Consider the following 25,928-nt stretch of genomic DNA (forward strand, 5'->3'; position numbering starts at 1 on the left):
GCGGCCGACCCCGTCTCGCTCCTCCCCTTCCCTCTCCGTTCCTCGTCAGGAGGAGGGAGGGCGACGGGACTTGCTGGTTGGGCCTTAACCTCCACAACCCCTCCTCCGCCCCTCGTTCTTTCGGCCTTTCCCTTCAGCCCTGACGCAAGGCCAGGAGCGCGCACGCACGTCACGCTCCGGAAAAGCCGAAGGGGAATGGTGTCAGGGGCAAAAGAGGCGGGAACAAAGTTGCCGCGCACTGGCGTGCTCGCTACCGCCAGCGACAGGCGTCCGGGACCGGAAGTGGCGTAACGTAGAAACCTCCACTTCCAGTGAGGGTGGGACTATGTGTGAAGAAGGGTAAAAGAAAGAAGATGGTTCGTACGCCGCCTGCTGCTGTGGCTTGAGACTCTTGCAGGGGTGGCACGCCGATCGTGCCTGTTGCTTACGTCCAGCTCACAATGCCCCTTCTCTCCGCAGGCGCCGCACCGCCTGCCTGTAGAAAGGTCACGGCGAGAGCCAAGAATTGAGACAGAAGAATAATGTTGTTAGTGGCTTTCTCGGCTCGGTAGCTATCCATCATCTATCCTCAGCCAACCTCCGGGTTTGGAACAGCTGCGAGATCAGAAGAGCGGACACCCTGCAAAAGAGGGCAGAGGCGGTGTTAGTTTAAACTGCCTCACGTACATCCAAGTTCGAGGCCCGATCTTAACCTAAAAAAAAAAAAAAAAAACTTTGGAATCACCGTGTAGAGCTTAGATAGCACTAAAGTTTACTTAAAAGAAAATTAATCCAGGCAATAAATGAAAAGTCAAGAGACTACTGAAAAATCCCAGAATTCTTACCATCTTGTTCAAATAAAGGCTGCCTTCTTAGAACTTCAGCCACATCCTCCTTCATATCTAAATTTGTGGGACTGCTAAAAGTAACCATTCAGGGCCCTCACGTCTCATTTCTTGCCTTACCAGACTTGTCTTTCATTTACAGATTGGGCCCTTAGGATAATTAGGTTAAAATCTAAATGGGTTATTGGCTTTTAACATGGTTCAGTGGAAAAGAAAAGCTAAGCAGACCATTAAAAGGCTACCTGTGGTCATCTCTTTGCAAGTTTATTTGTTCAGACTATCAGTTGGTTCTTAATTAAACACCTAGTATCCATCACTACCTTAGTGTAAATAATTTAAACTGGCTTCACATCCACTAACACAGAAATCTCAAACCGGACTGAGCTAAGATCATGCTTCACAAAGAATGAATACAAAGGGTGTTTGTTGCTGAAGGATAAAGGAGGAGGCAAAGGAATAGGTAATAAAGAAGTCGGAGCATTTCTAAGGAGGAGAGGCCTGAGTGGGCTGTACGGTGGTGGGGCCTACTGTGCAACCAGAAGGAAGTGGTAAGGGCATTGGGAAGCTGAATAGTAAAGGGCCGGGTGCCTAGAACAAATTTCTCCTTGGCAGTATTGCTGAGTGAAGATTCTATAGCCTCCTGCTAAAGAATAGTTAGCAAAGGGCTTTTTCCAGAAATAGGATCAACCTGCCCCATCATCTTACTTTGAAAAGCCTGGTGTAACAACAAAAAGAGCAAAATATAGTTTAGCGGTTCTTCACAGCTATAACAATCCACTTGAGAATGTCATCTAACATTTGCAAAGAAAACTTGATCTGTAGTAATGGATAGAAATTTGCAAACAAGAAAATTGCAAACAGGTTATAAACAGAAAACTTGTACTAAAATATCTTTAGTGGGATTTTGCCACCTACATGTTTCCACAAAGATTCTATCTTGCAGGGGATGGGGAGGAGGAGGAAATGAAGATTTTGAGCTCCCCAAAGATACCTGACCACATGCATTGAAATTCTAATAGTTAATAGGATTCAAACTGCAAACAATGAGAAAGACCTTTAAATTAGAACCATCTGTTTTTATAATAAGCTTTGTCTACTTGCCTCCATATAAAGATATTTGAAATTGCCTTTTAGGACTATATTTTAGTATTTTTCAGTTTGTTATAATTTACTGTCTCTTTGTTTTTAAAAAAAGGTGGTAAGGTTTTTGCTTTAACAGGTCATTTCATACCATATCACCTGTTCTTAAAGTGTGCTCTGAAACTAAAAACTTTTCAATGGATCACACCGTCAAGACTACTTTTGTAATAATAATGGCATGATTTGTCTTTTTTACTGTTATTCTTTCACAAATGTACAGAGGAGTTTTCCAGAGGCAATATAACATGACATCACCCTAATGGCTAATGGAATGTGTGCTTGTTTATTCATATGTTTTCTAGAACATTCTAAGGTATTAGGTTTCTGAAACATGTAAACATTTGGAATTTCTGCATAACTCAGTGACCAATATTTTCCAGATGACTAATGGATGTTATTACAAAAGCATGAGTAAAAGATTCATTCAAAGTACAAGATACACTGGCTTTCTGATCCGCCATCTGTGGTGGAACCATTGCTAAGATGCAGATTTTTGTGAAAACCCTTATGAGGAAGACCATTACTCTCAAGGTTGAACCCTCAGATACAATAGAAGATACAAAGGCCAAGATCCAGGATAAGGAAGGAATTCCTCCTCATCAGCAAAGACTTATCTTTGCTGGCAAGCAACTGGAAGATGGACATATCTCGTCTGATTACAGCATTCAAAAGGAGTCCACTCTTCATCTTGTGTTGAGACTTTGTGGTGGTACTAAGAAAAGAAAGAAGTTTTATAACACTCCCAAGAAGAATAAGCATAAGAGAAAGAAGGTTAGGCTGGCTGTCCTGAAATAATATAAGGTGGATGAGAATGGCAAAATCAGTCACCTTCGCTGGGAGTGCCCTTCAGATGAATGTGGTACTGGAGTTTTTATGGCCAGCCACTTTTACAGACATTATTGTGGCAAATGTTGTCTGATCTATTGCTTCAGTAAACCGGAAGACAAGTAACTGTATATGGGTTAGTAAAAGACATGAACTAACAACAACAACAACAACAAAAAGTACAAGATGGACTGATGGGTTTTAATGTAAAGTACAAAAAGTTCATTGATATAATTTCACATTCTACTTTACAACTAATCTTTAAGCAAGTATAGTTTTGGTGTAGTGTCAAAGGCTATTAATATATCCTCCCCTTGAAATCTTGAAAAGCTTTTAATATATCTTCCCCTTTTCCAACAATATACTGTGTTCATATATTTCCAGCAAAACAATATGTTGCAACAAATTGCATAAAAAGACAGATATGAGAATTAGTTTCAAGTCTATTAAACCAGGAAATAGAGATTTGCAGAAAGGTAAAGCAATAATCCTCTGATTTTTTTTATTTAAATGTTATTTGTGTTAATATATAATGGGATTATTGTTATTTTAAATGAATATTTTTAGATTTTCTCAATTTTTATTTCTGTGTCAGTAGATATAACTCATATAAAGAAAAGCTTCTTTGTAGTCCTCAAAATTTAAGAGTATAGAGGGATTCCCCAGACCAAAACCTTTGAGAAATGTAAAATATAAAAATCCTTAAAATTCTGATTCTCCCCTTCACGCTTCTAAATAGTACAAATAGTTTACAGATAGATCATGCACTGTCATTCTAGAATCTTTATAACTAGAAATTTCTTCAGTATCTTTCAAAATTGTTCCTCCTTTAGAGAGGTTGGTTGACATAAATTAGGTTTTTTTCAGTCTTGCAAAATTTAAGCTTTCCTTATTTTACCGCAGTATTCTCCATCATAAAGAATAATATCCAACATATTACATTGTTAAAGAAAAGCAAAGCTGAAATAATGAAACTTCAATTCGATGCTAAAAATGAGTGATGGCTAGTATTTACTGAACATTTATTGTGTGTCAGGCTCTGTGCTAAGTGCCTTTACATCTATTTTCTCATTTAATCCTCTCAACAGTGCCTGTGAATAGGGTGACTATAGCCTTGGGTTTGCCTGGGGTGGTCCTGGTTTATGCCTCTTGTCAAAGCATACTTATTAATAATATCCCCTTTCTAACATATAAGTTTCCAAATTTGAATGTAAATTATCAGATTATCCTACTTGTAAAATTATTATCCATATTTCACAAATGAGGAAACTGAGAAAGAGAGAGATGGTGTGTCTTGCCTAAAGTACGGTGCTATGAAATGTGGATCTGGGATCCTAAACCAAGTCGCTCTGTCTAGCTTTGTAGTCCAGTCTTTTAAGAAATGCAAGATGTTTCACAGTGATAACAGTGCTCCTGAACTTTATGTTAAACCCAGCTATAGCAATATATTCCAAACTAAAAGAAACGTGAAAGTTATGAATAAATTTTAAGATCAATTTTACTAGTAAAACAAGGGATAGATGTCCCTCTCCCACACTCATCTTTACATGGTTCAGAGGCCCATGCTTGCTATTAATCCTTTGCATAAGAGCAATGCTACTTCTATGCGTTTGTAGGGGTTGGGGGGCAGTTCTTGCTAATTCGATGAAGATGAAGGATATCTATTTGTAGAACAAGAATGGTGGACAGAATTGCTAGAGGCCCTCTAATTTGAATTCTCCCTAATCATAAGTAACAGAAGACTGGTTTTACTGGCAGTATAAATGTGCCTGCCTAGGTAAAAACTACATTTCCCACCATTCCTTGCAGATGAAAGACATGACCATATTATGCAGTTCTGGCCAATGAAACGTAAATGGAAGTTGTTGGATGAGGCTTTCTGGGAATGCTTCTTAAAATGGATGACCAATTTAGCTGACCTGTGCTTTTTGCCCTTTATCCTTCTCTTTACGCCTGGAGCTCAAATGCAATACTGGAGTTTGACTATCTTGTGACTACAGAGGAACAAGCATGTACTAAGAATGGGTAGGTAAAGAAAAGATAGGGCCTGACTCCCTGAGGACATTGTGGATCTATCAAACCACCCCTGAACTGAAAAAAAAAAAGAAAACATATAAAACTGGTAATATGTTTAAGCCACTGCTTTTTTCAATTTTATTATAACCAAACTAAATTCCTAAATATTCCATGGTGGATATCATTAATTAATGATAGCACTCCTTCCTACTCTTCCTAAATATAACCCCAGAATCCATCTCAACACAAATGCCTGAAACTCACACTACAACAGATCGGCCACATTGCCCAGCAGCTCAGACTTGAGAAGGACGAGGTCTGAGTATTGCTCTGCAACTGTCACCAGAAAGGCAAATGATCAAGCCATGGATATTTGCAATGAGAGGATTTTGAGGCTGCTGAGTCTCCTTTCTCAGGGAGACCAGTACCTTTCGTCTGGAACAAGGGCCTCATTTTGGTACCATAGGCTCTGGGGGCCCTCACTTTATTATGTGTATGTAGTCCCTTTCCCTGAGAGTGAAGACTCTCCTTTGGTGTCTGTAACCATTCTGACCCAGGGGTGGGGGTGCAGAGGAAAGGGGAGAACTAGTAGGGAAAGAGAACCCTGAGATTTGTACCAGGGCTTTTGGGACTAATTTTTTCATTCAATAAAAAAGGAAATTATAACACAAAGGGTGTGGGGGCAGGGAGTTTGGGGGAACTGGTTGGAGGGAAGGTGAAGATCAGTGATGCTCTTAAATTTAATCTCCACATCACTCGTTACTTTGTTTTTAAATAAAGAAGCCTAGGAGACATACATAGTAATATATTCTATAATAAAAGAAATATAATGTAAAATTTATGATAAAATTTTAAGGTCAGTTTCACTAGCAGAACACTGAAGTACGCCACTTCCACACTCATCTTTTGCACATTTAGAGGTTCTTTACCAATAGGCCAGAAATAATACCATCAATGAAATTATTTTTCATGCCTGGCCTAGAGCAACTTTTGTGATTTTTGGAAAATTGGTTGGTCCAACAATTTAGAATTCATACTCTGGCACAAAGCTATGCACATTACAGTTATGTTATACTTGTTATTCCTTATAGAGATAAATCAAATAAAGTCATTGAATTATGTCAAAATTTAAAGAACACATACTTAATTGGGATAAATATCTTGTTAATGTTTAATTTCATAAGAATATTTACTCTTAGGCAATAGATATTCAAGAATATTTGGAAGTTCAACTACAGAACAAGAATACTTTAAATTTCTAATTACAGTAACTAATAAAGTTGATAGAGAAACCATAAACAAACATGAACAATTAATTTATGTTGTGTTAAAAGTTCTCATAAATAAGGTCATTATCAGCTTAAAATATACTATTGCTGTAATAGTTCAAAGAAAATAATTTCTACCAGAATAATTTCTACCAAAATAATTTCTACCTGGCAATGTGAATCTTATTTTATTTTCAGAGTATTACAATAAAAGTATTATAATTAGCATTTAAAATTTGATTCACCCTTATATTTATGGTCAGTTAATTTTCAACAAGGGTGCCAAGATAATTCAATGGGAAAGAATAGTCTTTTCAAGAAATGATGCTGGGACAACTTTTACCACATGTAAAAGAATGAAATTGGACCCTAATCTCACACCACATACAAAAATTAACTCAAAATGGATCAGAGACCTAATGTAAGAGCTAAAACTATGAAACTATGAGAAGTAAATGCAGAAATAAATATTTTCAACATTGGGTTACACAAAACCTTCTCAGATGAGACGCTAAAAACACAAGTGACAAAAAGAAGAACAGATAAATTGGATTTCTCAACATTAAAAAGCTTTGTGCTTCAAATGACACTATTAAGAAAGTAAAAAAGACAGCCCATAAATATTTACAAACTATATACCTGTTAAGGGACTTGTATCTAGAATATATAAAGAGCTCTTACAACTCAATTATGGAATGAAAAGTAACCAGACTTAAAAAAGGTTAAAAGATCCAAATAGTCATTTCTACAAAGAAGATATATAAATGGCTAAAAAAGATATGAAAAGATGCTCAACATCATTAGCCATTGGGAAAATTCAAATAAAAACCACAATCAGATACCACTTCAAACATAAGGATGGCTATGTTCAATAGACAGATTTTGTCAAAGATGTGGAGAAACCAGAATCCTCATACATTACTGGTGGGAAAGTAAAAATGGTACTGCCACTTTGGAAAACAGTTTGGCAGTTCCTGAAAATGTTATACATAGAATTACAATATGATGCAGCAATTTCACTCCCATACATACACCCACAAGATATGAAAACATATTTCTCTGTAAAAACTTATACACAAATGTTTCTAGCAGCATCATTTATAAAGGGCAAAAAATGAAGACAACCAAAATGTCCACCAGCTGATGAATGCATAAACAAAATGTGTCATATCCATACAATATAGTAGTTGTCCGATAATAAAGAGAAATGAATTTCTCATGTATGCCACACATGGATGAACTTTGAAAATATTACGCTAAGGGAAATAAACTTCAGTTTCTGTCTCTTAATCGTCACCTAAAGCGCAAAACATGCAGTATTAGTCTCATTTAAAAGTCAAGGTAAGTAAAACTCAAAAAGATTCGGTTGTCTCCGGCTACATAAACAATAATGCAAAACTGGAATTTTAATCCAAATATGTATCTTAAACACAAATAAAAATACTTTTTTAAGAAAGTGTTTCTTGATCTATATCCAAACAATCTCTTCCTTGTCTTTATTGTGTCCTCAGTGAACACACAAATACTATCCTTCTTTCCTTTTCCCTTTCTGTATTGGTGCTTGGCCTTCTTCCCAGTGTCCTGGGCATAGCTAAAAATTTCCAATGGAAATCAAGGGAATTTAGAGCTAGAAATAAGCTTTAAAAATTAGCTCAATCACACACACACACACACACACACACACACACACACACACACACACTTTATTGATGAAAACTGAAATTTACACAAATCAAATGTCTTGTCTAAGGTCCTACTCTTACTTTTTCAAAGAAGCCCCGTTTACTTTGCTTCCCATTCAGAACTCTTTACATTAGACTCATGTTTTGTAAACTCACTAGTCGTACTCAAAAACATTCCAAGGGGTACATATATATAGACTAGAAAGTTTTGAGGAAATCAGGTTTCAGATCTTCAACTTCCATATTTCTAAATTTGTCTTCCTGAGAACTTCTTGTGTTCAAGGTATCCTGCTGGTTCTCTTTCTTCAATTTTACAAAACAAAGACGCAATTTTCACTCATTCTCTCATACTAATGGCACGTTGCTCAAAACTGTAAGAACAAAGGCAAACCAAGCCATTATTCAAAATACTGGTGTGAGGAAGTCTTTTAATCAAGAAAACCTGTCTCATAGTAAATAATATTCTTCTGTGGACACATGAACTAATAGGGGGCACATTAACTAATGTTTAGAAATTATTAATCAAAACATGAACTATACCTGCTATTTTAATCAATTGTCTATTACGGATAGTTAAAATTATGACTCAATCTAGGAAAAATTAACATAAATTACTTATATACATATTTTAAAAGCAGGATATATGACAAGGTGATCAAAAAAAGACTTTAAAGCAAAAAAGTATGTTAGCATATTACATTAAAATAAAGTTATGTGAGAGAACTAGAATGGAAATACGAATTCAAAGAGAAAAATGGAGCAATGTAAAATGCTACCAATTGGAGGTTGATGTCATGTTTCTAAAAGAATGATAGTGGGCATCAAATAGTTATTGTTTGAGAGTCTTTTTGATACACACAAGGGTGATATAATCCTTTTATTTTTAAATGTTAAGATTTATAACATGAAAGAAAAGTGAATCCCTTTGCAACTATTGAAATTTATAATGAAAAATTTTAAATGCCAACATAAAAAGGTACGAAGGGCTCTAAATTTTAGGAATTACAAGCAAAAAAACCTGAAGGCCAAGATCATTGGCAATCCCCAATAAATATTGATGACTCATAGTAAATCAATTACCATTGTAAAAAAATTTTTTTAATAATCGCGTCTGCTAATATTTAACTCAGGACTATCATTTTCATGCATAAAAGGAAGCACATTCTCATTGTTCTTTTAAAAAAAAGATTTTGAAGTTATGCAATATCAGAGATTTTTGACCTCACCCCTAAATTTTGCAACCTTTTCTTACAAAAATTCCCCGGGCACCCAGGCACCAGGCTGCTGCATATGGAGGCTTCTGCTTAAAACCCTTCAATTGCTCCTGACTGCTTATATGAGAAAATGCTAACATCTTCACTGTACTCACATTACTCTGCATGATCTAAGTCTCACTTATTGTTCCATCTTTCTATCTCTGCTCAAACTCTGCACTTTAGTCATAAGAAACTTCTTTTCAGTTCTTCGAAGATCCTAGCATTCAACTTTGAGCCTTCATACGGGCTCTCCCCAAATTTGGGATACTCACTTCACCTCCTACCTCTCAACTAGGTCTAATTTTTATATATTCAAATCTCAATTTAGATATCACTTGAAGCTTTCTTTGATACCCCTCACCACCGCCACGACTAAGATTGGATTAAATGCTCCTTTTTGTTTTCAGTGAATAGTGTCCTCCCCCATCAGGCATGTACTGCAGTCATTTCTTTCCTCATTTGTATTTCCCAGTAGACTATAGGTTCCAAGACAGTAGGGACAATGTTTACACGCCATCATATTCTTAAGCTTGGCACAATGTATGGTACCTGTTAGGTGCTTAAGGAATATTGAGAGAATTAAAAAATGGATTGATTTTGCAGATTCATCAATTAAAATACATCTGTTGAAGGTAACAACTACTCTTAACAATCTTAAGTGAAAAAAGGAATTTACTGGAATGGTGTAAAGGGTTCATGAATTGACAGGAAGTTATAGTGGGAAACTTGAAATATAGGTAAAGACCCAGGTAACTCCAGGAAGTCAGGAAGCTGGAAAATGTTAGGAATACCCTGGGCAGAACACAACTACCTCTGTTATAGGGCACTGCTGCCACCTCTTGGGGATTCCATTTCAATGCCGTTGGAGATAATCTCTCTACTAAGGTGAATTGTATCTCAACACTTCTCTATCTTTTCGTCACTTGGTCAAGATTCAATTTTCTGAAAAAACGATCATTGGCTAAAGATCATGTGCCTATGCGCAGGCTGCTAAAGGTGAGGAACATCGGGATATGATCCCTCACACTTCCAGAGTGGAAAGGAGGGCATGCTTCTCAACAAGACAGTGGAGAAATGCCCTAAAACAGGAAGAAGGGTTTGATACAGAGCATCCAAGAAAGTACAGCTGTCTGTTACAGCTGTCTAGAACTAAAGCAAAATATGTGTTCCCACACAGAGCAGTCTGTTTTAGTGTATTTAGGGCCTCTAGAATGGCTTAAAAGGTAATTAAAACATATGAATTTAGTGTGATGGTTTAGAGAAACATAATCTTCATTCTGTAGTCAAATGGAATATTCAGTAATTCAGATGTGGTTATGCTAAAAGTTTTACTTAATGAAGTGCTCAGTTAAGGATAGAAAAAATTACAAAATAAACAATAATTGAAAAGAAACTTAAAATACTTTTGGTTGCATTATGCAAAAGTTACTTAGCGCTACAGTATCAATTATAGCATACAATTCTACCTTTCTGTGAAAAATGGACAGAGCCTAGAAATATAAAGGACTTTGAAAATCACTCAGCAAATTTTAAAAATCCTGTGTGAATTTTGAGGAAACCTTATGGTATTAATATATAGTGAGAAGCTAATAAGAATGTGGGTTCATATAAGCAAGATGAAGAGTTTTTCTGAGATGTGGAAGAAACGAAACATCTAAGAATATTAAATAGAAGTTTTTAATTGCCTTAAAAATATCCCTTGTGCTTCATCTTTTTAAATCTCTCCTACTCTTCTTAAATCTCTGGTAATTGCTGACTTTATTAAAATAATTAAAAATTTTTCAATTATAGCTGACCTACAACATTGTATTAGTTTTAGGTGTACAACATAGTGATTAGATATTTATTTAACTTATGAAGTGATCACCCCGATAGGTGCAGTATCTATCTGACACCATATATAGTTATTACAATATAACTGACTATATTACCTATGCTATACTTTACATCCTTATGACTGTTGTACATCTTAATCCCTTCCCCTTTTTCATCTAGCCCTCAAATCTGCCTCGCATCTGACAACCATCAAAATATTCTCTATATCTAAGAGTTTGTTTCTGTTTTGCTTGTTCATTTAGTTTGTTTTTAAGATTTCACGTGTAAGTGAAATTATAAGGTATTTGTCTTTCTCTGTCTGACTTATTTCATTTACCATTATACCCTCTAGGTCCATCCATGTTGTTTCAGAAGGCAAGGTTTCATTTTTTTCTCACGACTGAGTAATATTCCATTATATATGTATACCATTACTTCTTTTTCCATTTGTCTATCGAGGACACTTAGGTGGCTTCCATATCTTGCCTATTGTAAATAGTGCTTCAGTGCATATATATTTTCCAATTAATGTTTTGGTTTTCTTTGGATAAATACCCAGAGGTGAAATGGCTGGGTCATAAGGTAGTTCTATTTTTAAGTGGATTGTTTGTGGGGCCTTTTTGGTGTTAAGTTGTATGAGGTCTTTATATATTTCGGATATTAATTTCTTATTGGATGCATCATTGGGTGAATATCTTCTCCCATTCGGTAGATTGTCTTTTCATTTTGCTGATGGTTTCTTTTCCTGAGCAAAAACTCTTTATTTGATGTATCCCACTTATTTATTTTTTTCTTTTTTTCCTCCTTACTTGAGGAGACATATCCAAAAAAACTATTACTAAGAGCACAAGGGTTTACTGCCTATGTTTCTTTCTAGGAGTTTTATGGCTATGGATCTTACATTTAAGTCTTTAATCCATTTTGATTTTATTCTTCTATATGGTGCAAGAAAGTGTTCCAGATTCATTCTTTTGCATTTGTCTGTCCAGTTTGCCAACAATTTATTGAATATACTGTCTTTATTCATTGTATATTCTTGCTTCCTTTGCCATAGATCAATTTATCATTAATCTATGTGTCTAATTTTATGCCAGTACTATGCTTTTTTGATTATTACAATCTTGTAGTATAGTTTAATATCAGGTAGTTTGACACATCTAACTTTGTTCTTCTTTCTCAAGATTACTTTGGCTATTTGGAGGAGTCTTTTGTGGCTCCATAGACATTTTAGGAATGTTCTAGTTCTGTGACAAATGCCATTAGTATTTTGATAGAGATTGAATTGTACATTGCTTTGGGTAGTATGGACATTTTTGTGCATATTTCTTTTTCGTTCCTGGTTTTTCAGGTTTACATTGGAATTTTTTTTCTTTTCTGATTGTTATGGTGAAGACTTCTAATACTATGCTGAATAAAATTGGTGAAAATGGACATCCTTGTCTTATTCCTGATCTTAAGGAAAATGATTTTCACTTGTCCTCATTGAGTATGGTGTTAGTTGTGGGTTTGTCATATATGGCCTTTACTACGCTGTGGTATGTTCCCTCTATTCCTTTTTTGCTGAAAGTTTTTGTCATAAATTAATGCTGGGCTTTGTCAAATGCTTTTCTGCATCTATTGATATGATCCTATTATTTTTATCCTTCATTTTGTTTATATAGTTTATCATGTTAATCGACTTGCAGATATTAAACCAGTCTTGCATTCCAGGAATAAATCTAACTCGATTATGATGTATGATTTTTTTAATGTATTGCTGAACTTGCTTTGCCAATATTTTGTTGAGGACTTTTGCATCTATGTTTATCAATGATATTGGCCTATAATTTTATTATTATTTTTTTTTGGTAATATCTTTGTCTGGTTTTGAAATCAGAGTAATGCTGGTCTTGTAGAATGAGCTTGGTAGCCATTCCTCCATCTTCAACTTTTTGGAATAGTGTGAGAAGAATGTGTTAATTCTTCTTTGAATGTTTGGTAAAATTCACCTGTGAAGCCATCTGGTCCAGGACTTTTTTTTGTTGGGAGTTTTTTTGATTGCTGATTCTATTTCATTAGATACTGCTCTGTTCAGATTTTCTGTTTCTTCTTGATTTAATCTTGGAAGATTGTATGTTTCTAAGAATGTGTTCATTTCTTCCAATTTATTGGCATATAATAGTTTGTATTGTTTTCTTATAATCCTTTCTACTTCTGTGGTGTCTGTTGTCACTTTTCCTATTTCGAATTTTATTCATTTGGGTCATCTCTCTTTTTTTCATGATGACTCTGGCTAAAGATTTATCAATTTTGTTTATCTTTTCACAGAACAAGCTCTTGGACTCATCGATCTTTTTATATACATTTTTAGACTATTTTCTTTATGTTTGTTCTGATCTTTATTATTTTCTTCCCTCCACTCACTTTTGGCTTTCTTTTAATTTTTTTTTCCAATTCCTTACACATAAGGATAGATTGTTTATTTGAGATTTTTCTTGTTTTTTGACATAGGCCTGCATTGCTATGAAGTTTTATCTTAGAACTGCTTTAGCTGTGTTCCATAGATTTTGGATCATTGTGTTTTCATTATCACTTGTCTCAAGGTATCTTCTGATTTCCTCTTTGATCTCATCATTAACCCTTTCATTGTTTAGTAGCATGTAATTTAGCCTCCATATATTTGTGTGTTTTTCAGTTTTTTTCTTATAACTGATTTCTAGTTTTATACTATTGTGATCAGAGAAGATGCTTAACATGATTTCAATCTTCTTAAATTTATAGAGACTTGTTTTGTGGCCTAACATATGGTCTATCCTGGAAAATGTTTCAGATGTACTTGAAAAAAATGTATATTCTACTACTTTGGCATGAAGTGTTCTAAAAATATTAATTAAATCTATTGGTCAGATTTGTCATTTCAGGCCTCCTATTTACCTGTTGATTCTGTCTGGATGATCTATACATTGAAGTCAATGGGAGTATTAAAGTTCCCCAGTATAACTGTAATACTGTTGATCTCTTCCTTTAGGTCCATAAATATTTGCTTTATGTATTTAGGTGCTCCTCCATTGGGTGCATAAATGTTTATAAGGGTTATATTCCCTTGTTGAATTCCCTTATCATTATGAAATGTTCTTCTTTGCATATTGTTATAGCCTTTGTTACAAAGTCTAGTTTCTCTGATATAATTATTGCTACTCGAGCTTTTTTTTTCATTTCCATTTGTGTGAAATATCTTTTTCTACCTCTTTGAGTCTGTTTATATCTTTTGATTTGAAGTGAGTTTCTTATAAGCAGCACATGTAAGAGTCTTGTTTTCTTATCCATTCAGCCACCCTAGGTCTTTTGTTTGGAACATTTCATCCATTTGCATTTAAAATAATTATTGATAGGTATGCATTTATTGTCATTTTAGTATTCATATTTTTAATCTTTTTTCTTCTTTTTAAAGAAGTCCCTCTAACATTTTTTTGTAATACTGGCTTGATGGTGATGAACACCTTTAGTCTTTTCTTGTCTGGGAAGCTGTTTATCACTTCAATTCTAAATACTAGGTTTGCTGGGTAGAGTAATCTTGATTGTAGATTTTTGCTTTTCATCACGTTGGATATTTTTGCCAATTTCTTCTGGCCTGCAAAGTGTCTGTTGAGAAATCAGCTACGGTCTTATGGGAGCTCCCTTGTAGGTAACTAACTGCTTTTCTCTTGCTGCTTTTAAGATTCTTTCCTTGCCTTTAAGCTTTGGCATTTTAATTATGATGTGTCTTGGTGTGGGCTTCTTTGGATTCATGTTCTTTAGGACTCTTTGTGCTTCATGGTCTTGTATGTCTATTTCTTTGACCAGGTTGGAGAAGTTTTTTGTCATTATTCCCTCAAATAGGTTCTCAATCCCTTGCTCTTCCTCTTCTCCTTCTGGCACCTCTATGATATGAATGTTGGTATGCTTAATGTTGTCTCAGAGGCCCCTTAAACTATCCTCATTTTTAATTTTTTTTTTGTTTTGCTGTTCTGATAGGGTATTTTCTGCTACCTTGTCTTCCATATTGCTGATTTGATCCTCTGATTTATATAATCTACTGTTGAAGCCTTTAATGTATTCTCTATTTCAGTTATTGTAGTCTTCATTTCTGACTGGTTCTTTTTATGGTCTCTAGCTCCATTTTTATGTTTGCTATCTTTTTGTTAAAGTTCTCAGTGAATTTATCTACTCTTCCCCTAAGTTCATTGAGCATCCTTATAACCAGTGTTTTGAACTCTGTATTGTGTAAATTGCCTCTCTCAATTTCAGTTAGTTTCTTTTCCAGAGTCTTGTTTTGTTTTTTCATTTGGGATATGTTTCTTTGTCTTCTCATTTTGGCTGATCCTTATATTTGTTTCTATGTATTGGGTGAATCTGTTATGTCTCTGAGTCTTGGCACAATAGCCTTATGCATTAAATGTCCTGTGGGGCCCAGTAGTGCAGTCTCTCTGATCACCCGAGCTGGGTGCTCCAGGGATGTCTCTTGTGTCTGTGTATGCCTTCCTGATGTATTTGAGCCTTGATTGCTTTGGAATATCAGTGAGAGGGATTAACCCTCAGGCTGACTGGCTGTGACGACTGATCTTGACTACAGCAGAGGAACTGTTATGCGATGGCTGACCCTGTGGATCCTGAATTGCTTTAGTGGGGCTCTGATGCCTGCTGAGTCCACCCTTGGGTGTGTTATTTGTGGGAGTGGTTTGGGTGGTGCTCTGGTGTGATTTGAAGCTGGCCACTGGGCCTGTTGGTTCTGGGGTCTCTTGGGAGGGGCTCTGGTGCTGGCTAAAGTCAGCTGCTACCTGTGCTTGGTCTAGAGCCACCTGGTAGGAGAACAACGTGATCTTCAGATGATTGCCACCTGTGATGGGCTCGGAGGTGCCTGGGAGAGGTTAAGCTGTGAACCAAGGCCAGCTGCCACTAGTGCCAGGCTTGGGGCAGCTTAGCAAGAGGTATGGAACACACCAAGGCAATACAATACTTATTTGGGGTTTGTGAACCTTTGAGAGATTTTAGGAAAGTATGAAGTATGAGTAGCAACAGGCCATTTGTGTGTAAAAGCTTGGGCCAGGCATTTGAGTAGGGTGAGACAGGGTCTCAGTGAATCACCAGGGTGAGGTGAACAGTATTAGCCAAGTTAACAGAAAGTTTCAATTTGGCATCTATCTGCTTGCAGGCTAAGTCGGAGGGTGCTCAACAAAAGAACAATGGCACCTGCCAGCACTTTTGTCCCTGGGGTGAGCTGTCCTGATTCTTGCTCCTCTAGCCTTCACCTGATTCTAGTCAATTTAGTCCTCTCTGTATGTCCCTGGTGCTATTTGAGCTGCCGTTCTAGTGCTGGAGCTCAGAGAGAGTGAGGCTATGAGTGAGTAAGTCTATATATGGGCCCTTTAAGAGGATATCCTGTAACTCTAGCAGCCCTCCATCTTACTCAACCACAATCTCCACTGGTTTTCACATCCAGAAGTTATGGGGACTTCCCTTCTCAGGACTGAAGCCCTGGGCTGGGAACCCTGGTGTGGGGCTGAGACCCCTCACTCCTCAGGGCAGTACCTCCCAGCCAGATATTTCTCCTATTTCTTAACTGCCACACTGTGGGTGTGGGGCCTTCCTGCTTGGCATCTCTGCCCCTCCAACCAGTCACCACGTGGCTTCCTCTTTATATCCTTAGTTACAAAAGTTCTTCAGTTGGTTTTCAATTATAGCTGTTCTGTAATTTAGTTGTATTTAGATGTGGTCATGAGTGGAGGAAAATGCAATGTCCACCTACTTGACTGGAAATTGTTGATCTTTTAAACATTGCTATACTTTTACCTTTTCCATAATGTAATTGTAATTATAATTACATGGTACTTAGTCTTTTCAGATAGTCGTCTTTCATTTAGTAATGTGCATTTAATACTCATTCATGTCTTTACATGGCTAGATAGCTCATTTCTTTTTATCACTGAAAAATATTCCATTGTATGGATGTACCACTCATTCATTTATTGAAGGTCATCTTGGTTTTTTTTTTTCAATTTTGAGCGATTATGAAGAAAGTTGATGTAATTGTTTGTGGACTGGTTTCTGTGTAGACAGAATTTTTCAAATCAGTTTGGTTAATATCTGGGAGAGCAATTATTGGATAATGTAGTAGGGTTATGTTTAGACTATTTTTAGCTTTGTAAGAAACTGCAAAAGTGTCTGTTGCATTTTTAATTTCCGCCAGCAATGAATGAGAGTTTCTGTTTTCCACATTCTTACTGGAAACAGGTGTTGTCAGTATTTTTGGATTTTAGCAATTCTAATGAGTATGTAGTGGTATAGCATTGTTTTAATTTAAAGATCCCTAATGACAAATGCTATTGAACAATTTTTCTTATTTATTTGCCATGTGTATATCTTCTACGATGTATTTTTTTTCAGACCTGTTGCCTATTTTTTAAAATGGATTGTTTTCTTATTGTTGAGCTTTAAGTGTTCTTTGTATAGTTAGATACAAGTCCTTTATCAGATGTGAATTTTGAAACTATTTTATGTCTGGCTTAGGCTTGTGTTTGAATTTAATTTGCAGAACAGATTTTCTAATTTTTATAAAGTACAACTTATCAAGTTTTTCTTTCATGGATTATGCTTTTGGTGTACCTAAAAATTCATTACCAAACCCCAGGTCAAATAATGTTCTCTTGTGTTTTTACTGGAAGTTTTATAGCTGTGCATTTTCACTTAAGTCTGAGATCCATTTTTAATTGATTTTCATGAAAGTTGTACAAGAAGTTTATTATAATATTTACTTTCTTTCACTTCATTGCTAGTATTTAGAAATACAACTAATTTTTCTATATTACTAGATTCTTTAGGATTTTCCACAAATATGATCAGGTTATATTTAATAAAGTGTACTATTTCTTACTTTTCAATCTGCATTGCTTTTTATTGACATTTCTTGTCTTTTTTAGTAGGTTTTGTCCTCTAGTAGAGTATTGAATAAAAGTGTTGAGAGCCAACATCCTTACTTCTTCCTAATCTTAGGCAGGAAACATTCAATCTTTCACTATTATGTACTTTTTTTTAACAGATAATCTTTATAAGTTAGATTAAGCTTCATTTTATTCCTTGGTTGCTTAGTTTATCATTAATGAGTGTAAATTTTCTAATTGTTTTTCTGCATCTATTGACATAAATTGTGTTTTCTTTTATCATTTATTTCACCAAAATAGAGAAACACATTAAGATAACCATAGTTTTTTTGTTTTTGTTTTTCATCTGTTAATGCGATAAATTGCATTGATTGCTCCTCAAATGATAAACTAACCTTGCATTCCTTAAGTAAGCCATACCTAGTCAGCTTATATTATCATATTTACACATCATTAGATTTGCACAGGGTTTTTGCACCTAAGTAAATGAGGGATATTAGTTTATAAACTTTTTTTAAAAGTGTTTTTTCAGATTTTGATGTTATGGATATTCTGACTTCTTAAAATAAAGGGAATTATCTTCTCATTCTCTATTTCTGGAAATAATTTTTATAAAACTTTTATTTTTTCCTGAATACTTGATAGAATTGACTTGTGAAAGCATCTGGGCCTAAAGCTTTCTGTGGGAAGGTTTTTGATTACAAATCGATTTCTTTAATAATTATGCCTTATATCAATTTTGGTTATTTGTATAATTTATTGACGTAAAGTTCATAGCATTATTTTATTATTTTTCAATGTGTGCTTCAGTCTCCCCTCTTTCAATATTATTATTTTTAATTTATGTGTCTCTCTTCATTTTTTACCCGTTTGGCTAGTAGCTTATTATTTTCATTGATCTTTTACAAAGATCCAGTTTCTGCATGTCTATTTTCTATTTCATTGAATTCTACTCTTATCTTTACTGTTTCTTTCCTTCCACTTACTTTGGGTTTAATTGACTCTTCTTTTACTATCTTCTTAAGGAGAAAGCATAGATTATTGACTTCATTTTTTAAAAGATAAGCATTTAAAGAGAGTAAGGGAGAGGGGGAAGGTAGATGGGGTATAAGAGGTCAAATATATGGTGAAAGAAAGAAATCTCACTATGGGAGATGAACACACAATGTAAAATATATATTATATATATATTATATATATATAATATATATATATAATATATACATATAATATGTATATATGCCTTACTGTTAAAACATACATTTGAAACTTACTGGATTTCATCAACCAATGTCACCATAAAAATAAACAAATAAAATTTTTTAAAAAGCAAAAGAATAAATAAAAGATAAGCATTTAAAATTATACATTTCCCTCTAAGCTCTGCTTTAGCTGCATCCCGCAAATTTGATGTATTGTGTTTTAATTATCAGTTGATTCAAAACATTTTCTAATTCCTATTGTGATTTCTTTATCAGTTAATTACAAATGTGTTGATTATCCAGACAGACTCTTCACATGGATATTTTGGCTACTAGTTTTGAATTTAGTTACATTATGGTCAGAGAACATGCTCACTATGATTTTATACATTTAACTTTATTGAAAATTTTTTATGGTCCAATATATGGCCTATTGTAGTAATTATTCTATGATCAATTTAAAAAATGTGTGTTTTTCTGTTGTTGAGTATAGTATTCTATGATAAGAAAAAAGTGTTCTATAAATGTCATTAGATCATTTGGCTTATAGGTCTTGTATGTTCTCATAGATTTGCCACTTAATCTATCAGTTACTGAGTTGAGTGAAAGCTCCAACAGTTGAAAATATTTTTAATTTTTCTTTAATTCTATCAACTTTGCTTCATGTATTTCGAAATCCTGGTATTAGGTACATACACATTTGGAAATCTTACCTTCCTGATAAACTTAAGCCCCCATTCATTTTTTTTTTCATACTGAAATGTTCTACTTTATATCTGGTACAGTCTTTGTTCTGATGTTTACTTTGTCTGTTTTTACTAGGGCCATTCTATCTTTCTTTCTTTCTTTCCTTTTTTTTTTTTTTTTTTTTGGTGCAGGCCTGTGCAGGTGGTAGGCTGGAACTGAAGGGAGAAGGGAGAGGGGGCTGGATAATCTCCACAGGCAAAGCCAGTGGGACCAAGGACATTCAAAGTTGCCTGCAAATGTGTGTGTGTCTGTGCATGTGTGTGGTGTATGTATAGGGGGGATGTGGAGATTTCCACATGGAGATCATGTGGAGTTTGAGTTCAGAGGCTTTTTGGGGAGTGTATATGCGTCCTTGGAGTGAAAGGGGGTTATCGTGTGTTTGTGTTTACCTGGATGGAGGGTTCAAGCCCTCATGTGGATCCCAAGGATCCTGTGACTGACCCCACAAAGCTAGGCTCTGAATCTCCATTTTGCTTTACTCCTTGTCCCCAGGTCTAGTGCCTCTTTGTCCTTGAAGACTTAGTTTCAGAGTCACCTTCCCTGAGCCCTCAGTTCCCCCCCAGCAAGCCCTGCCTTCTCCCCAAAAGCCACACCCCCTCAGTGCCTGCACCCTTTCCAGCTTTCTTATAATCACTGTCTGCAATGTTATATATTTTCCTAAACTTTTAACCTATATGCATCTTTATATTTAAAGCAAGTTTCTTGTATATAACATCTATTTTTGTCTTAATTTTTTAATCCAGTTTGATAATCCTTACCTTTCAATCGGAGTGTTTAGTCTATTTATATTGAATATATTCCATTTTATCTCCACTATTTACTTATTAGCTATACATCTTGTGTGTATGTGTGTGTGCTTGCTCTAGGGCTTTCAATATGTACTTTTAACTTAGCAAAATCTACCTTCAAATAATACACTACTTCAATTATTGTGTAATAATATATTTCCACTTCTCCCTCCCATCATTTGTGCTGTTTCTGTCACAGGTTTTAATTCTACATGTGCTGTAGAACCTCAGACATATTGCTATTTCTTTTGCTTTAAATAATCAATTATTCTTAAAATTAAGTTAAAAATCTGTTATTATTGCCCATATATTTATCATTTTTGAAGGTCGTCACTCCTCTGTGTATTTCCAAGATTTTCTGATATCATTTCCTTCAGCTTGTAGAATATCGTTTAATATTTCTTGTAGCTCAGGTCTGCCGACAACTCAGGGTTTTTTTTGGTTTGGAAAAGATTTTATTTTGCCTTTATTTGGAAAGGTAATTATTTTAAATGGCATTTTTTCAATATGGTATTCAAAATTGAAACTCTTCCTTTTATCATTTTAAAAACACCGTTGCATTGTGTTCTGACTTACATAGTCTCTGTTGAGAAGTCTGATATTTTTCTTTTTTTCGGTAACTTTATAAGTGTTTTCTTTAACATTGGTCAATTTAATCAATATGTGCCTCGTAATGGTTTTCTTTGTGTTTTCTTGCTTGACTTTCATTTAACTCTTGGATCTGTGGATTTTTAAATTTTAATCATATTTGGAAACTATGACTATTTCTTCTTCAGATATTTTTTTCCACATCTTCTTCTTTCTTCTGTCCTTTGGGACCTCAATTATACATATGTTTGACTCCTTGAAATTATCTCATAGTTCATTGGAGCTCCATTATTTATTTTTCAGTTTTTTTCCTCTATTTTTTTTCAATGTGAGTGATTTCTATTGTTGTATCAAGTTCACTAATCTTTTTATTCTTGGTACCTAAACTGCTAAACTTAAGTTCATACAGTAAAATTTTTATTTCACATATTATAATTTTTACCTCTGGAAGTCTCCTCTTTTATTCCTTCTATTTCTTTCTTTATTATTTTTGTTTTCTTTTAAATATCTGAACATTTTTATTTTGCTATTTTCAATTTCTCATCTGTTCATTCTATCATATCTGTTATTCCTGGTTAGGAGTCATATTTTCACCTTCTTCATTTGTCTAATAATTTTTGACTAGAAGTTGAACATTATTAAAGTTATGCTGTTGAATATTTGGATTTTGTTGTCTTCTTTTAATGAATGTTACATTTGCTTGGCAGGCAATTCAGTTACATGGGGATCAGCTTGATCATTTCAAGGCCTACTTTTAAGCTTTGTTACAGCAAATCTAAAGTAGCTTTTATTCTAATGCTATTTTAGCCCCACTACTAAAACACAACATTTTTTGGTTCTCTATCGAATGCCCTGGGTTTTTCATATGTTCTCTTTACTCTGGTTAGTAAGAAATCAAATGTCTCTAAGCCATATGTGAGTTCTAGGACTTTTTTAGCTCATAGCTCCCAGGTTTTATTCTTTGCCCAGCCTTATGTAGTTTTACCTTATATAGATGCAGAGTAATATTCTGCCAAATAAGGGAATCCCTATGCAGATTTTTGGATCTCATTTTCTGCCTATCTCCCTCCTCTTTGATATTCTGTCCCACAAATTGCAACCACCTCAGCATTCCTAAGTCTTTATCTCTGGCTTGGCAACTCAGTGAGATCTCCCAATGATGTTTAGATTTTTCCTCCCTGTGCTGTGGTCCAGAAATTGCCTCCAAGGAATAAGCCACAGCAATCAAAAACCATACCTTGTTGGTTTCTTTTCTTTAAATAGCTGAAAATAAATGGCTTCAAACATTTATTTCACACATTTTTATCTAGTTTCTAGTTGTTTACCGCAGGATGGTAAACCCCAAACTGATAATCCTTTCATGAGTGGAAGCAGAAGTCTATTGCCTCATTCTTAATTATGAATGGATAACCCAGGAATAGCAGACATTTGAAGACCACAGAATGTAAGATATACTTAAAATTTCAAAATAGAATATAAATGCTACAACTTGATATAAAATAATATAATTGTATTAATTTGATAGTACTGCTGTTACAAAGTACCACAAACTGGGGGACTAAGATAACAGAAATGTATTGTCTCACAGTTTTGGAAGCTAGAAATTTGAGATCAAGTTTTCAGTAGGATTGATTTCTTCTGAGGACTGTAAGGGAGAAACTCTTCCATACCTCTCCCATAGTGGTTTGCTGGCAATCTTTGGTATTCCTTGGTTCTGCTGCATCACCCCAATCACTGCCTTCACCTAGACGTATACCCTCTGTGTATGTTTGTTTCCAAATTTCCCCTTTTGAAGACATCAGTCACATTGGATTAGGGACCCACCCTACTGCAGTATGATCTCATCTCAACTAATTATATCTGCCATTACCCTATTTCCAAATAAGGTCATGCTCTGAGGTACTGGAGGTTAGGACTTCAATATATAAATTTTGGGAAGGGGAGACACCAATCAGCCCATAATAATAATTAAGGTGCTACTGACAAAATTTGTGAGATGGAAAAAGAACAGAGAGATAGAAGAAAAGGTGGAAAATACTAACATCTTGATTTTACAGAACAGGAAGATATTGACATGAGATATTGACAAAAGTTTATGAAATAGAACTTTTGGGTATATTATTTAAAAGTTATAAAGGTAACCAATAATACAATTAGCAAACTGAAATTCTTACAGGAGTGAAACAGGTAATATACATGAAACAAAAGACTCAAGTATTGGTGTATGTGTTTACCTTGTAGATGTCTGAGAACTTTGGTCTACTAGTAAGTACTTGCCCCATCTGGAAAGTATAGCCACTTACCAACTTTGATCAGTTCTTGAGATAGAGGCCATATTTGCCATGTACTAGGTTAGTGTCCCCTCGAAATTCATGTGCTCCTGGAACCTCAGTATGTGATCTTACTTGGAAATAGGGTCCTTGTAGATGAGGTTATACTGAATTAGGGTGAGACCTAACTCCTATGGCTGGTGTCCTTACAGGAAAGGAAAATTTGGATGAAGAAACATGGACATACAGAAGGAAGAAGACCACATAAAGACAGAAATTTGCGTGATAACACTACAAATCAAGGAATGCCAAGGATTGCTGGTAACCACCAAAAGCTTGGAAGAAACAAAGAAAGATTCTTTCCTAGAGCTTTCAGAGAAAGCATGGCCCTGCCAACATTTTGATTCTGGACTTTTAGCCTGCAGAACAGTAAGAGACTAAATTTCTGTTGTTTTGTACAACCTGGGTTTTGATATTTTGTTACAGCAGCCCTAAGAAACTAAAACATGTCCCATCTGACATTTTGTGAGAAGCTAAACATTTGGATTTTTCTAAATGTTAAATCTTATCATTTTTCAATGTTCTTCTTCTTCTTCTTTTTTTTTTAACTCACTGCAATCTAAATGAAACTCATCTGTAATCAGAGCTGGCCTCCAGGCCATCCATTTATAACCTCTGCAATAGAGAAGCTAAATACAGTATAGTAATATGACTAACAGAAATGAGAAGAAAGGTAAAGGAACTGAGATATGGAGTAAATGTGCTAAATCCTCAACTATCATAGCAGAAAATGAAAAGAAAATATCTAAAGTTGATTAATTAAGAAATAGCAAGAACATGCTTGGAAGTAGTTGCCTCCAGAAAATGGTACAGGTGATGCGGCAGGTGACTGTTGCTTTTTGTTATGTTCTTTTATAGTCTTGGATTTTGAAAGGTAGACAGACATTACTATTAGGAGGAAGTTGCTTTTGAAGTGAGGAACTAAATACGTTTCTTCCAGTAATAATAGAAGAGGCCAATAGCTGAGAAAAATTTGGAGAAGTAGCCAACCAAAGGCACTGCCTCTCTAGGGAGAAAAGTATGTCTTAACACCTTTGAAAGAGAATGGATCTTTCCACACTTTTATGTTTCCAAGAATTTATTTTAATAAAGACCAGGAAAGTCCTTAATCATGAATGTGCTTTAAGCAATGGGAAGGAAACCACTGAGGAATGCAATCTGTTATGTTTTACAATCCTTGAGAAATTAAAAGATTAAGGATATATTCTGATGATTTCATTTTTATATCTCCTATGAAAAACCTTGAAAGTGACATCTATGTTTCATGGAGGTACTTGTGCCTTTCAAAGAGGGAGTAGAGATCCTTAATTATACAACTGTTTATGATATCTGACATGACTAATGATTTTAAATGATAAAGGAATATAACCACAGAGATTCCACAAAGGAAAAATTATGTCTAGAACTACACCCAGTTTATCTTGAAATTCTTGTTTCTATAAAAACCTACCAACATATTGGCAGTATATATTTACATGAAGTTTGCAAGTTGAATTTATTTATTTAGGTAGTTACTTGAGATCTCTGAGTTGCTTCTAAGAATAAAATTAAGAAATTAATATTGGATTAAATTTGAGAAACAGGTTTATTGTATGTCACTTTCTTCCTTCTAAGATACTGAAGGAAAACTGGGCCAATATCCAGACTATCTCCCTCAATCTATTCTTCGCACTAGGTCTGAGAGACCTTACTTAAAGGCAAATCTGCTTAAGGTCTTTCCTTAACCTAAATTCTTTAATGGATCTTTACTGCCTCATGACAGAGTTAAAAGTCTTCCTTCATCATGTCTGTCTTTCTGGCCTCATCTCTCAGTTCTCCAGCCATTCCAAATATAGTGCTTGCTAGTTCTTGAACATGAGCTCCCGGACATGATTTCTTCCTTTCTCAATCTTCTTTCTCATGGATAACTACTACTTATCCAGTAAAGTTAAATTTAGGTCTGTTCCTCTTCCAAGGAAGGACCTTCTCTATCCCTCTGAAGCTGGGTTATATACTATCTTAGATATTTCCACAGCATCTTATTAGATGATTTATTATAGTTTGACATCTTTACTCATTCTCTTCTGATCTTAGCTTCACTAGTGGACTTATAATGAGAAAGTTTCTCTTTTTGTTATAAAACAGATAAATCCCAAACCAGATATATAATCAAGTCCCTGCCTGTTCTGCCTAATCCCTCCCCTAGATCCCTTTACATTCAATTGCCCTCTTCCCACTCCCCAGAGGAGTGTCCCAGTTTAACATAAGAATTATACAAAATCAAACAGAAAAAAAAATCACAAAATTTCTACTAAAGAAAAATAATTATTTTCTCATAGAATAATGTGCTCATAATCAACTCTCCTAACTTCTTTTTGAATGATTTACATGTAAGTTTCCTGAAAGCTTGAATTCTATTCTCACTGCTTTCATGTTGCATAAAATAATAAGTAATCACTAAATATTTTTTGCTGCTGATGATTTTTAAAGACACTTGATTTCCATTCATCTCTGGACTTATTAGCAGAAACTTATTGCATGAGTTTCTTTTGCACAAAATTTTAATTGACAA

At 35.0% G+C, this 25,928-nt stretch overlaps 1 pseudogene; it reads left to right on the forward strand.

Annotated features, from left to right (window-relative positions):
• Positions 1 to 200: 200 nt before the first annotated feature.
• LOC120591677 (ubiquitin-40S ribosomal protein S27a-like) lies at positions 201 to 10,321 on the forward strand (annotated as a pseudogene).
• The last annotated feature ends 15,607 nt before the right edge of the window (positions 10,322 to 25,928 follow it).

This window comes from Pteropus medius, unplaced genomic scaffold (assembly GCF_902729225.1).
Source record: "Pteropus medius unplaced genomic scaffold, Ma_sr-lr_union100, whole genome shotgun sequence".
Taxonomy (NCBI): Eukaryota; Metazoa; Chordata; class Mammalia; order Chiroptera; family Pteropodidae; genus Pteropus; species Pteropus medius.